At 51.1% G+C, this 14,816-nt stretch overlaps 1 protein-coding gene across 13 annotated transcripts in view; it reads right to left on the reverse strand.

Moving 5' to 3' along the window:
- Positions 1–14,816, reverse strand: part of PITPNM2 (phosphatidylinositol transfer protein membrane associated 2) — a 164,578-nt gene that overhangs the window by 95,118 nt on the left and 54,644 nt on the right. The gene's annotated exons all lie outside the window — the stretch shown is intronic.

The following is a 14,816-nucleotide window of genomic DNA, read 5'->3' on the forward strand; positions in this document are numbered from 1 at the left end:
ACCAAGCTGGCCCTGCAGGAGCCTCCTGAGAGGTGTCTCGGGAGCAGACCCAGGGGAAGGGGGCACTGTGCACTCTCGCCAGGTAGGCAAAAGTCTGTCTGCTTCTCGGCAGCTGTGTGGCTTCAAAGCCCAGACAGCAGGGACTGAAGACTGAGCAAGCCACACCTCTCCTGTCCCAGACCCACCTGAACCAACCAAAGCTGGGAAAGGAGGGGTAGTGGAGACTCCAGAAAAACAGGAAAAATTTAAACACAACCACTAAGTAAAGCATCATTAACTCCTGTTGTGCTGAGCCCACAAACAGGTAGGAGTCATGCAGAGGTGGGAGCTGTAGCTGAGGATGGGCCTGTACCCCCACCCTGCAAAGCCTTCTCCTGGCTCCCTCAACAGACTGGCCAGAAGGACCAGGACATGCTGAAAGCCCTGAATGGCCTCTCTCCACCCACTCAGAGTGAGGGCCTGCAGGCTCTGCCCTGCCACCTCTCCGCCCTGGCAAGGCCGTGGGCAAGTTCCTGCCTTGGGGCATCTATACTTGCCACTCTCCCTCCCCTCTGCTCAAGGGCCCCTTCTCACTAAGGCCTTCCTTGACACCCTGATGTAAAACTTGGCCCTGACTCTAACCCTGGCATTCCTCTGACCCTTTCTAATTTTCTTCAGAGCGTTGATCGTTATCTAGTACCCGACTTACTTTTCTTTCTTCTTTCCTTTTTATTTTAAAAATTGTACATGTAACATAAAATTTACCATCTTAGCCACTTCTTTATTTTCATTTTTTTGAGACAGAGTCTTGCCCAGGCTGGAGTGCAGTGGCACGATTTCAGCTCACTGCAACCTCTGCCTCCCGGTTCAAGCGATTCTCATGCCTCAGCCTCCAAATAGCTGGGAATACAGGCGCCCACCACCATGCCCGGCTAATTTTTATATTTTTAGTAAGACGGGGTTTCACCATGTTGGTCAGGCTGGTCTCAAACTCCTGACCTCAACTGATCCGCCCGCCTTGGCCTCCCAAAGTGCTGGGATTACAGGCGTGGCCACCGTGCCTGACCCATCTTAGCCACTCCCAGGTGCACACAGTTCTATGGCATTAGGCACATTCACATTGTTGTGCAACATCCCCACCATCCTTCTCCAGAACCAATTCACCTTCCCCAGCTGAACTCTACACATTAAACAATAACTCCCCATTCCCTCTTCACCAGCCCCAGCACTCACTGTTCTACTGTCTGTCGCTGTGCATTTGACAACTCTAGGGACCTCATCATATAATCATGGTAAGTGGAATCATACAGTATTTGTCCTTCTGTGTCTGGCTTCTTTCACTGAGCATGTCTTATGGGTTCATCCATGTGTCGTAGCATGTTCTTTTTAAAATATTGTCTGCCCAGGCACAGTACAGTAGCATACGCTTGTAGTCCCAGCTACAGGAGGCTGTGGTGGGAGGATTGTTTGACCCAGGAGTTTGAGTCCAGCCCCCTTGGGCAACATAGTGAGACCCCATCTCTAAAAAAAAAAACAAAAAAGTTTTTAACTCTCTGTCTCTCCTACTAGAATGGAGTCTCTATGAGGGCAGGGATGTTGGTTGGCTGTATCCTCGGGCTGGAAGAGCACTGGCACGCAGCAGGCACTGAATAGAATTTCTAAATATACAAACGGATGAACCAATGGATGGATGGATGAATGAAGACCCTGTATAGGTCAATGCCTCAAATGTCTGTGCCTGGCCTGGAGTTATGTCCCTCACCCCCACTGTAGACTAACTCCTGGTCCCACGCTACGGCTTTGGAACTGAAGCCACAGGCCTACCATCCCTGAGAGGTAGCGGTGCTCAGCGTGGCAGGACGCCCCACTTGATGGTAGGCTTCTCCCAGATGGCTAACTGCTTCGAGTCTTTCCCCCAGATGTAACATGTCTATGGGAGGATTATGACATGGGTAGATGAGAGTCCCCAGCCATGGAGGTGACAATGTGCCCTGGAGCCTCACAAGGCAGCAGCCACCAGGAAGAGGCATGGAGGCCAGGAAGGTCCTGGAACACCAGAATTTGGCCAGCAGAGCCTGAAGCCAGCACATCGTGGAGGGGCAGCAGCCTGGGGGCATTCGGGAGACCTGGAGATGTGGCAGCTGGCCAGGAGCTGGGGTACAACCTTGACAATCACTAACCTCTCACTTCCTCGTCCTGCCAGGCTATTTATAGCCTCCCTCTCTCTGAAAACTCCTTCACCCATTTTTCTGAGCTTAACAAGCTTGGTGAATTGAAATCAGGTGGACCACCTCCCCAACCTCAGCAAGCCTGCTGGGGTGACTGCACTCAGGCCAGGCCTGCTGGCAGCTCCTGCTCCATGACAGGGACCCTTGAGGGCCTGCTGAGAGTCACAGGGTTGGGGTGCCCCCGGGAAGGTGGCATCTAAAGAGAGGGCAGCAGCTGGGCACCCAGGGAGACCTCAGCCAGAGATGCTGGACGATGGTGACCCCAGAAGGGCTCAGCTCACCCCAGGCCTCCTCCCTGCTTCAGGAAAAACAAACAGATTGGGACAGTGGAAAAACAGCTGTACCTTTAAATTATCTGGCCCACAGATATGAAAAACATTTGCATGCTGAAGCTGTTTGCATCTTCGGTTATTTTTAGGGTGAACCCAGTTGCCTCCCCTTGGAACCGGATGAAGCCCCAGAGGCACGTAGTCCTTTTTCCCAGACGGGGGTCCTGGTCCTGTTTCCCTGGGAATAAGGCTTGAGCATGAGCTCTCTGGGACCCAGCCCCCGACCAGAACCACACCGTGCATTCAGGCTTGGGAGGAACTGGAGCACCAGGGAGCCAAGGCTGCAACTTTGAACATTTGCCACTGCTGACATCGTGGCCACCCACCTGGGGCCAGAAAGAGCCCCTCCGCTGCCCCCAGAGCATGGGTGAAGAGACGAACGCTTAGCCTACTACCTCCTCTCATGCCAGGCCCAGCTGATGGGAATATTTTGCTGAGATATTTCTAGCACCAGCAGCAATTAAAGCAGATTTTCTCTTCCACTCCCCTTCCCCAAAACAAGAATAAATCAGTTCTACCAATTTCCCAGCTAATGATTTCCTCCATTAAATTAAAAAGAAGAAGAAAATGTTTTCTTAAATGGATTACCAGCCCTGTGCTTTCAGAGACCATGTGACCTGTCAACTCCTTTTAAAGTCTGATACATCAAAGTCCCTGAATTAATTTTTAATAAATAAAAAAGTCATAATCTAAGAAGCACCATCCCACACACCCCCCTCCCCCATCAAGGGTCAGCTCTGAGCTGACTCTGGGAAGCCAGCTTAATCGGGCCAAGTATGGCTCTTAATAGAGAACCAGATCCATTCCACAGATGGGAGAGACAAGGCTGAGAGATGTCAGGTGCCCAAGCACAGAAATCAGGCCCTGAGATGAACCTAGAGTTGTGGCATGCACCGTAGAGTGCTACATGTGGAACTGAGTCCTTGATTTCGAGGGGCACCTGTCTGGAGAGATGCAAACAGGTAGATCCAGGAGCTGAGGAGTAACTAAGTAGGTGTGAGCTAGCGCCATCTGCGTGACCCAGATGGGGGCTCCTGGGCAGGACCTGGGCTTCTCTTCCTCTTTTGCTCCCTGGCAGCACCTGGTATAGGGTCAGCACACAGTGCTGACATCCCCTTTGCTTCAAAAAGCCCACCCCCTACAACACAGATAAACCTCAAAAACATGATGCTGAGCAAAAGAAGCCAGACACGAAAGGCCACATATTGCAAGACTCCGTTCCTATGAAACATCTAGAAGACGCAAATCCATAGAGACAAAGAGTACGGCAGAGGCTACTGGGGGTGAGGAAAAGGGTTGGGAGTTGTTAGTTAATGGGTGCAGTTTCTGTTTGGGATGATAAAAAAAATTCTGGAAATGGATAGGGGTGATGGTTACACACATTCTAAATGTACTTATGCCAATGAACTATACGCATAAAAGTGGTTAACACAGAAAATTTTATGTTATGTATATTTTACCACAATAAAAAAAAATACAAGGAGAAAAAAGCCCACTCTCCAAAATGCAACTTGAAGATACAGGATGGCCAATAACTCCACAGGGACAATGGTGGGACCCTCTGCAAACTGCCCCCAGCCAGACTCAATGCTTAAAGCACAGCGCAGAGGCTCACAGGGCCTGTCTTGTCATGTATGAACACCAGGGACCTTCAGAGAAGGGCTCTTTGTGTGAGCCAGCATGACTGAGCCAGGATGCCCTGTCTCCCTGGCGGCCAGCCAGATGCCACAGGGCAGGCAGGGGCTGAGAAGTCTCTGTGGACACCTCCCTGGAAGGCACCTCCTGGTCTCGGCATTCACTGCACCCTTTTCCTGAAATGCACTTCCCGATATTCCGTAACTTGCTTCCTACGTTTATTTAGGTTTTCACAGGGAGGTCCTCTCTGACCATCTACAGTTAGAAAAATACCGGGAAGGTTGCTGGAGCCAGGCAAGGTAGCCGTGAGCAAGAACAGGAAAGCCAGGGCCCCAACACTATGACATGCCAGCACCTTCCTGCTCCCTGGCTACAGAAAAGCAGCTTGCAGGGGGCATCAGGTCCTGGCTCCATCATTTACCAGCTTGGGGGCCTTGGCTAGTTCCTTCAACCCTCTAAACCTCGGTTTTCTCTTCTACAAAATGGGGGTGAAGACAGTGTTTGTCTCTTGGGCTTTTCTGAGGACTACAATGAGATGATGTATAGTAAGTGTTAAGCATATGGCTGGGACATGGTCAAAGGTCGGTAAATGGTAATGATACATGGATTATAATGGAAGTACAACATTAATCCCTTAATGCTGGCCAGGAGGTGTGGGTCAGCGATCCTGAAGACAGGGGAAGGGGCCAGTCGGGCCAGACCACAACCACAACTACTCTTCTCAGCATGTGAATTAACTGATTGAATCCTTTTGTCCCCACGTTGCATATGAGGAAACTGAAGCACAGAGAGGTTAGTGACTTGCCCCAGGACATACAGCCAAGAGGTAGTGGAGCCCCGATTCAAATTCTAGTCATCTGGCTCCAAGCCTGAGCTGGCCACCACTGTTCCATAGGGTATCTCAAGGGAAGTGTGGAAGGAGGCTCTGAGAAGAGTCTCTGGCGTGTAGAGGCAGACCCACAGCCGGCTTGCACAGCTCTCACTTCCGGACATGAGCCTCTGGAAGTCCTAGGGAAAGGTCTCAGAGCAGGTCCCTCAGGGAAGCCCACAGAATGGTTGGACTGGCCTGGTTCTTCTCAGGCCCAAGACCTTGGTACTCAGTTCTGCTCAGCCCAGCCACTGTGATTAGCACCCAAGGGTGCAATTAACTCCTTCAGAACCAAGGCTAGGGCACTAAAGGGAAGAAGTATCTCCATGTTCTGGCTTACGAGGCATTCCTCAGACCCTCAGAGAGCCTGGAGACAACTAGAGACCCAAATCCTTCCAGGGACTAGAAATAGCGGGCCCTGCACACTTATGGGAGACTCTGTGTACCCTGCTGAAGGGCAAGCTGCTTCCAACTCCCTCTCAAAGGGAATGAATTTCCCTCAATGAAACTTTCTTTTTTCTTTTCTTTTTTTTTTTTTTTTTTGAGACAGCGTCTCACTCTGTCGCCCAGACTGCTGGAGTGCAGTGGCGTGATCTCGGCTCACTGGCAACCTCCACCTCCCAGGCTCAAGCAAGTCTCCTGCCTCAGCCTCCCGAGTAGCTGGGATTACAGGCGCATGCCACTACCGCGCGGCTAATTTTTTTAGTAGAGACGGGGTTTCGCTATGTTGGCCAGGCTCCTGACCTCAAATGATCTACCCACCTTGGCCTCCCAAAGTGCTGGGATTATAGGCATGAGCCACCGTACCTAGCCCTCAATGCAACTTTCTAAAAAATGCCTACTACAAATCTCTTAACTAATGAGACTCTTAGGCTGCTGCAATACAGAATTTCTTTTTTTTCTTTTTTTTTTAGAGACAGGGTCTCGCTCTGTCACCCAGGCTGGAGCGCAATGGCACAATCACAGCTCACTGGAGCCTCAAACTCCTGGGCTCAGGCAATCCTCCCACCTCAGCCTCCCAAGTAGTTGGGATTACAAGTGTGCACCACCATCCCTGGGCAATTTTAAAATTTTTTGCAGAGACAGGGTCTCGCTATGTTGCCTAGGCTGGGCTCAAACTGCTAGACTCAAGCAATCCTCTGGCCTTGGCCTCCCACAGTGCCGGGAGCTACCACGCCCAGCCAGCAATACAGAATTTCTAACTAGTCTCCCTCCTTTTCACTCCAGCCTCTACAAGGTGGCCCAAGTGAGCATGTTAAAATAAAAACACAAATGAGATTATGCTACTCTCTACCTCAGAATCCTCCAAGAACTCTGTTCACACTTCGCATCGAGTCCAGCGTCTTTACCATGACCTGCAAGTCCTCCAAGGTTGTGCCCCTGACTCTCCATCATTTCCTACCACCTTTCCTCTCTTGTTCTGTTCCAACCACCCTGCCTTCCTTGCTTGCCTCAAACTTGCCAGTACACTTCAACCTCAGGGTCTTTGCACCTGCTATTTCCTCTTTCCCAGATATTACATGACTTGCTTTCTAAATTTATTTAAGTTTCTACAAAGAGGTCCTTTCTGACCATCCTATCCAAGCTCCCGCCCCCCGCCACCCCACACCTCTCTCTTCCCTCCCCTTGCTTACTTTTCTTCCTGGCATTTAGCACCACCAAAGAGCATATTTTAGGAAGGAATTTCATTTGGCTCACTGATGAATCTGTGCTTAGAACAACACCTGGCACATGAGTGGTGTTCAAAACCTCTGTTGATGACTTTAGAAGTGAGAATGATGGGTGGAAGGTAGCAACTGGAAGTGGAGGGGTGTGGGGGTGGCAGGAGGGTGGTGTGGGGCTTTTGAGAATTGGTGAAAGAAGAAAAAGCTTGAATAAATGAACAGAAATAAGTTAAAATGATAATCAAAGATCTTCCCTGCTCCCCGCAAAATATCACCAGGCCCAGAGAGTTTTATAGCTGATGTTAGCAAACTTTCGAGAAGTTCAGAAAAAAAGGTTACTCTTTGTTGGGGGGAGAGGGACAAATAAAACAAAAAACAGGCACATCTTCATGAACAAGATGCCATCTGAGTAGGCCCTAAAGTAAGATTTGAAGCCACGACAGCAACAACTTGGAATCCCCCAGGGAACCTTGTGTATGTCTCCTTTGCACTCATGTTGCTGCCTCCAGAAATGCCCTTCTCCACTTTGCCTCTGGTCTCAGCCCTCTGTCCCCCTTACTAAACCTGCTCTATCACTCTGGACATCCAAGCACACAGTGAGCACTGCATAAATGTTAGCTGCTGTTGGGCTTACTTGCTTACATGTCCGAGTCCCTGGCTAATTTGTATCCCCAGTGCCTGACACCATAGCAGGTATACAAAAAATGATAGAGGAATGAACAAGGCACACAAAAAGCCTAGCAAAAGCTACATATTTACTCTTAAAAAAGCTTTCGGGCACAGCTGCTGTAGGCATGCAAACCAAGGCATCCAGGCTGCGCAGCCCCGAACCCACCCTCAAACTCTTGGCCTCGTGAAATTAGGCAACAGGGGCCCTAGGTGAGCCAGAGGGCACTGAACTTTGCCTCAAAATTAGCGCTTCCTGATATGAGCAAGGAGGTGACAGCAGCCAGAAATCGCTACCCTCCCTGCACCCAATGAAGCTGATAGAAAGCTCTGGGTGACTCAAGGCTCTAAAATGTAACATTTGTCTGGCTGTTTACTTCCCCTTTATGCAGCTCAACTACTTAGATCCTTCTTCCTACTAGTGGGAGATGGATCCCAGTGGTGAGAAAAAAGCAAACCAAGTCCTAGAGTCTCAGGGGTCTTTAAAGCTGATCCGAGGGAAGACAGAGATGAATAAAGATGGAGGAGGAAGAGAACAGAATTTTTCCTCCCATACTCACACAAAAAAGATCTCGAATACCCATGCTTCATCCCCAACTATCACTACTCATGCAAACAAAGCCAGAGAAACCCCTGGATTAGCTACTGCTCTAAGAACTGACTGTGTCTTTCTCCCTCATCCGTCAATCCCCTATCAGCCTTCAAACTCAGGTCAAAATTCCATGGAGCAGGAAAGCAGGTAAGACCTGGATTCTGAGTGTGACAAACCACCATCCTCTGTGAAAAGGCCTTGCTGTGAGCCATCAAGACCACAAGCATGAGTCAGAGCCAACAAATGGACATCTTTTGCAGCCAGTGGAGAGACAGTGAGCTTTGCCCATGAACAAAGATGACTCAGTGGAGCCGCAGAAAGGAAATCAACATTTATGGAGTATTCTTGGAGTTATCTACAGCTGTATAACAAATTAACCCAAAACTTAGCAGTTTAAAACAAGAAAAATTTATTATTTCATACTGTTTCTGTGGATCAGGAAGCTGAGAGTGGCTTGGCTGAGTGTTTCAGGGTCTTCCATGGGGTCACAGTCAAGATGTTGACCAGGGCTGCAGTCATCTGAAGGTTTGGCTGAGGCTGATAGAGTCATTTCTAAGTCAACTCATGTACGTGACTGATAAGTTAGTACATGGTTTTTGGCAAGAGGTCTGTCTCACTTCCTCACCACATTTCTGAACCTTTCCAGAGAGCTTGAGTGTCCTCACAAGATGGTGGCTGGTTTCCCAGAGAAAGTGATCCAAGAGAAAGGACAGCAGAAACCACATTTTCTTTGTTTAGAGACAGAGTCTCTGCCACCCAGCTGGAGTGCAGTGGCACAATCTCGGCTCACTGAAACCTCCACCTCTCAGGTTCAAGTGATTCTCCTGGCTCAGCCTCCCAAGTAGCTGGGACTACCGGCACAGGTGCCAACACACCTGGCTAATTTTTTTTTTTTTTTTTTTGTATTTTTAGTAGAGATAGGGTTTCACCATGCTGGCCAGGCTGGTCTAGAACTCCTGACCTCAAGTGATCCACTTGGCTCGGCCTCCCAAAGTGCTGGGATTACAGGCGTGAGCCACCACGCCCAGCCCACGCTGTCTTTTATGGGGCCTTGGAATTCACAATCTGTCATTTCCAACACCCTATAAGATACACAGGTAGCCCGATTCAGTATGGGAAGGGACTTCACAGGGGTATGACTATGGGGATGGGAGACTGAAGCCAGCCTGGAGGTGGCCAGCACAGCCACATTGTGGTCTTCCTAACCCTTGATGTAGACCATCTCCTTTCAACCTCAAGACAGCCCTTGAAGGCAGGCATTTTCATTTTACAGACATAGGTTCCTGCGTACCCGCACTGACCTGAGCCTCTTGTCCAGCCTCCTTGGGGCAGAGAGAACGAATTGGTGGTGAGCCATGTAGTGAGAATATAGTTGCAGGAATCCAGGAGGAAGGAGGCTCAGGAAAAGTGGTGCAGGATTCAGCCACTCACACGGTTACCACCTTGCTACCAGGGCCAGGCCACCCAGCCACTGGTGGCCTTACAGAAACAGCAAGGAGCATCTGCTCTCTCGGTTCTGCCACCTTGCCCCTCCCGAGGTGCCTGGCTTCACGGCAGGATTGCCGTCCTGCAGCCAGTTCATTAGGTGGCCCCCTGTGCAAGGTGCCTAAGCGATCTGTGGCTGCAGGTGCCACCTCATGGGGTTCGCAATTTATAGTCACTCAGAGGCAGAGGACACAGGTGAAGAAGGCGTCAGTCCCACCAGCTACCAAAGCTGCCTTGTCTCGCAGGAAAACATGACTGAGGCTTATCAATTTCCCCCATTTCATTCTCACCACCACTGACAGGGAAGAAGAACTGATTAAGTCCATAAATCTAATTTCTCCACCTAGGGCTGGATGGTTCTCAAGGACGGTTATTCCTCCTCTGCACAGGCCTGGGGTGGGGGTGCTGAGTGAGGGTCGTGGAATTGAGACAGAAGTTGGTATCACCACCCCCAGGGCCAAATCCATTTCCCTATGGCACAAAGGCAGAGAGGTGCATTTGAGCACTGCAAGCACTAGGGTCAGCTTTGCTGATATTTTGGAAGAGGCAATGACATTATGACTCCCAGATGGGCCACACTGATTCACACTGGAAAGCACCTTCCCGCTGTCACCCAGAGCATATAGGAGCCTGGCCTGAGTTTCTACACAGAATATGTGTAGAAACACATTTTTGGGCTGCCTCATGATATAGAGAAGACCTTGGCCTTGGAGAATCAGAGCTGTCCTGATCCACTTCCAAGCTGTGAGACCTCCTTGCACCCTGAGTCCTCATCTCTCAGCCTGCCTTGTGGGGCTGATTCAAGGGGGAAGTGGTATGACGTGCACAGAGGCCCCAGCACAGCACTCACCAGGGGGAAGAGAGTCAACACTGAGCTGTTTCTCCATTCTTCCTTGCCCTCTTGCTTTGTTTTGGAAACTGAGGGATCCCTGGAGTAAGGTGGCCCAGCGGAGAAATCCCCCAAAGAGCGTTCTGCACCTACACACTGGAGTGGGTATGACAGGCCCCACTTGGATGCTACAGACTGTTTCCTGCAACCCCTGGGTCCAGCCTTGGGCCCAAGAACCAAGGATTGGCTCTGGGGTGGCCCAGCAGAAAGGTGAGCAGGGCAGTTAATTTTAATAAAAGGACTCCAGTCTGGCACCATGGCTCATGCCTGTAATCCCAACACTTTGGGAGGCCCAGGCAGGAGGATGGCTTGAGGCCGAGTATGAGACCAGCCTAGGCAACATAGTGAAACCTTATCTCTATTTTTTCAAAACAAACAAAAAGGACTCCATCCTCCAGAAAGCACTGCCACACTGCAGCCTTAAACAGGATTACTAAATCGCTGTTTGAAAAGACAAAGCAAGATTAAACAAATACTTAACTGCCCTCATCCTCATCCCAGGTCTGTCATCAGTCAGGCTAATCTAGTCTTGCTGGGTTCCCAGATCGGCCCAAAAGGCTCCTCAAGGCTTTATCTTCTCCTCAAAGCAGGGCCTCAGGCCAGACATGGCTGGCTCCCCAGGTTCGGCCTGCGGACCTGCGGCCTCCTCTAGCAGAGCCACCTCTGCCTTTGCCATGCCCTCTCCTAACCCATCCTAGGTCTCCGAAAGAGTGAGGAAAAACTGCCAGAAAACTGGAAAGAAATCCTCTCCTTCCTGATCTCTGCAACTCCTTCTCCCTCTCAGTGGCTGCTCAAAGGAAGGACATTGCCTCCCCACCTCGACCTCTCCCCCGAGCCCCTGGAGCCCCTCTGGGAAGCTACAGTTTATGCCGCTTACAGTCACTTCTGTATTGTCCTCTGACCCCCTCGCCAACTGAGAACTGTGTTTGAGATGTAAAAGCACCCTTTAAAAATGCACTTGTGATCCATGGATGTGTGGATTGACAAAATGAGGTCTTATACACACAGTGGAAGATGATTGCACCATGAGAAGGAATGAAGCTCAGATGCATGCTCCTACATGAACTTGAAATCATGATGCTCAGTGGAAGAAACCAGACACAAAATGCCACATGGTGTGTCACTCCGTTCATAAGAAATGTCCATGATAGGCAAATCCAGAGATAGAAAGTAGATTAGTGGTTGCCAGGGGCTGGGGGTTTGGGGACAAATGAGGGATAACATCCATCTAGGAGCTCATTTTTGGTGTGATGAAAATGTTTTTTTAAAAAAACCTTTATTTATTTTTACACATTGTAAGAGAATAGAAGAAAATGTTCTAAAAGTAACTGTGGTGTTCATTATACAACTCTGTGAACATACTAGAAACCATTGAATTGTACACTTTCAATGGGTGAATTGTATGGTATGTGAACTATATCTCAATAGAGCTGTTATTTAAAAATACACACACACGCACACATGCACACACACACGCACGCACGCGCACACACACACACACCTTGAAATAATCATCTGTAATCAACAGAGTCTGGCCGCTGCAGTGGAGCCACCCCCTGCTCCTGAGCCCCTTCCTCCTGCCACTCGGCAGCCCCTCCAGAGCTAACCTCCCACTCCCCTCAACCTGAAGTACTGACTCTGGGGGCCAGCCCTGGGAGGGAGAACAAGCAAAAGATTCAGCCCCTATCCCAAACTCTGAGGATGGAGCTAGAGGCCACAGAAGACAGGCTGTTGCAGCCCAGGAGAGACTGCTCTTCCATGGCTTTAATACCTCCAACCCTGAGACCAGAAGCCACAAGACACCAACATCCAGTTGGTTTGTGAATGACTGTGAGGAACCTGGAGTCTATGGAAGGACACAGAGCCAGGAGGCCTGGGCCAGAGCCCAAGACCACCAGAACCCCCTGGGCAGAGGCATCCCCACCCACACTCTTAGGATCAGCCCCCTCATCTCAGGGACAAAGCCGGGGATCCCAGCGAGAGGCCCCTCAGGCTGGGCTCCGAGGCTGCGGCTGGCCCAGTGCAGCAGGCCTGGGGATGCTATGTGGCTGTGAGAAAGGCCTGGTTAGGGGCCACATGGACACAAAGCATCGTCAAACACTCCAGGTGTCACTGGGCCATGGCAGCTGCTTCTCTTGTGGCACTGCTGGCTTGGCCAACAGAGCCAGGTGACACATTTCAGGAATACTTGTCTTATTTGAGCCTCACCAGTCCAGGGCTGGCTGTAGACTTAAAAGGGGTTGACCAAGGTGACAGGTCTGCCAGCCAGAGGAATGGAACTCAAGTGGTGCAGGGGGTCCCAGAACACCAGGAAGCCAGTCCAAGGCTCTCAGAGAGCTCAGGCAGGCTCCTGGGAGGTGACTCCGGCTGACCTCGGAAAGGCCCCATGTCTTCACCCAGCAGGCTGAAGCGGAGCCCAGCCAAGGCCTGTGATCCTGTGCTTCCTGCCAGGCTTGTCCTCCGGCGCATCAGGCTCACCCACAATGCCATGGAAGTCTCCATCATCTGCTCTGCCCCAGGAAAGCGGACTGAGTCCTCTGGGGACGTTACCCAAATAGCTGCCTCCAACTCTGGCCATAAAGCCAGGAACTTGGGAAGCTGGTAATTGGAGAAACTCTTCTCCTCCCCCACAGGACCATAAATTACCGTACTCCATCTGCACAGATGCATCAAAGGCCCAGACAGCCTTCTCCAAAACCAAGCACAGGCAGTGGGGTGGGGTCCCTCCACCTCCTAGAAGCAGCTCCCAGGTGGGGCCGAGGGCAGGGAAGGCCAGGTTCCCATCTGAGAATCGAAGGCCTTGGACTGACCAACCTCCTGGCTCTGACCCCATGTCTGACTCATAGTTGGGAACAAACATCACACCTACCCCAGGGCAAGACTGCAGCCACACAACCTCTCCTTTCTTCACTCTATTTATCAGTACACCCTCGCAGAACCACAGACACGTGAAAATATTTATATGATCAGATTAACTTCTGGGCTTCGTGGCGCACTGAAGCAAGCATGTTTATCCTTCCCTCATACAACACTTTTTCTTTGGTCACTTCTTTTTCGGGGCACTGGGGCTCACAGCACGGCAGTGCGTCCACATTAGGGTGGCTGCTGGGGATCCAAGACCCTCCACTCCACCATCTTTGCACAGAAGGCTGATTCAGGGCTTGGAACGTGGTGAGGGGGCCCAGGGGAATGGGCTGCTCCCCTGGGGAGTCGGTTATCTCTGCTCCAGACCCTGGCTTTTGGCAGTAGCCAAGCTTGCTGGACAGTCGCCCCTGTGGTGACAGGGAGAGCTAAGCAAATCAGAACCGATGGCCCTGTGCTGGGCACAGATCCCGCTTGGCAGCCCCTGCTGACGATTGCTCTGCGCTGCCATCTTTAGAAACAATCATTTCTTGGGCGTGCACCCACATGTGTACATCTCGATTTTACAGGCTCTGTTAAAGCGCAAAGATCTTTCAGGTACTCAACAAAGCAAGATGTCGTGATGTTGCCACCAGCCTGCCCCCTCCTCCCCCCGCCTCCGACCTGTCACCCAGATGAAGTGAGACGAAGTGTCTTCCAATACACACATCGGAGCGTGTCACTTCTCTGAGTAAAGGCCCTCAACGCTCCCCTTGGGTTTCAAGGCAACATCTAAGCTCCTTAACTAGGGCACGAGGCCCCCAACCTGGTCCTCCCTGCAGCTCAGCCCCAGCCAGACTCTCACAGACAGGAGCCCATGGGGCTCCTCCTGCCTCGGGGCCATTGCGAAGGCGGTTCCCTCTACCAGGAAGACTCTCCCTTGTTTACAGGCAACCCTGCCTCCTGTGTCGTGTGAACTCAGCACCCCACAGGATCTAAACCAAGCGTCAGCATCTGAGGCTCCCTTCATGGGCTCCATGCCCCAGTGGCAGACCCCCCAACCCCACTTCCACAAGGCTTGGCACTATCGTAAGGATCACCACCGCCCATGACTGATGCCTGTGACGGCCTGAGAGCTCCTTGAGAGTGGGGGCTGGAACTGATTCACTTCTGCAGCCCTGTAGCTCAGAGCCCACACTCAGGGCTGAATGATGGATCCATACACGTGTCGCCTGCTCAGGGAGCCAAAGTGGCCCCGTGGCTTGTCCCCTGAAGCCCTAAAGCACCAGGAATACATTGGGAATTGGGACAGGGGGACAGACCCCTCCTTTGAGGGACTAGCCCCACTCCCATGTGATGGCAGCTCAATCTCCATCTGTAGCCAGCAAGCACACCCAGGCACCACTTATTTACGCAATATTAACACATGCCCTGCTTGCATGCCCCAGCTCTTGGCCCTGGTTAAATGAGGCCACAGAAGAGGAATGGGCTCGCGGGAAGCCACTTCCCATGATTGGTGACTGCACAGCAACCATATTTTATTCACGGTGAGTTCCTGGGATTCTTGCCAGCTTACCGACTTCAATCCTTTTCCATGAAAAGTGTGTCTTGGGCATGCGTTCTGTTCCTCACCCAATGCC

This window comes from Pan paniscus, chromosome 10 (genome assembly GCF_029289425.2).
Source record: "Pan paniscus chromosome 10, NHGRI_mPanPan1-v2.0_pri, whole genome shotgun sequence".
NCBI lineage: Eukaryota > Metazoa > Chordata > Mammalia > Primates > Hominidae > Pan > Pan paniscus.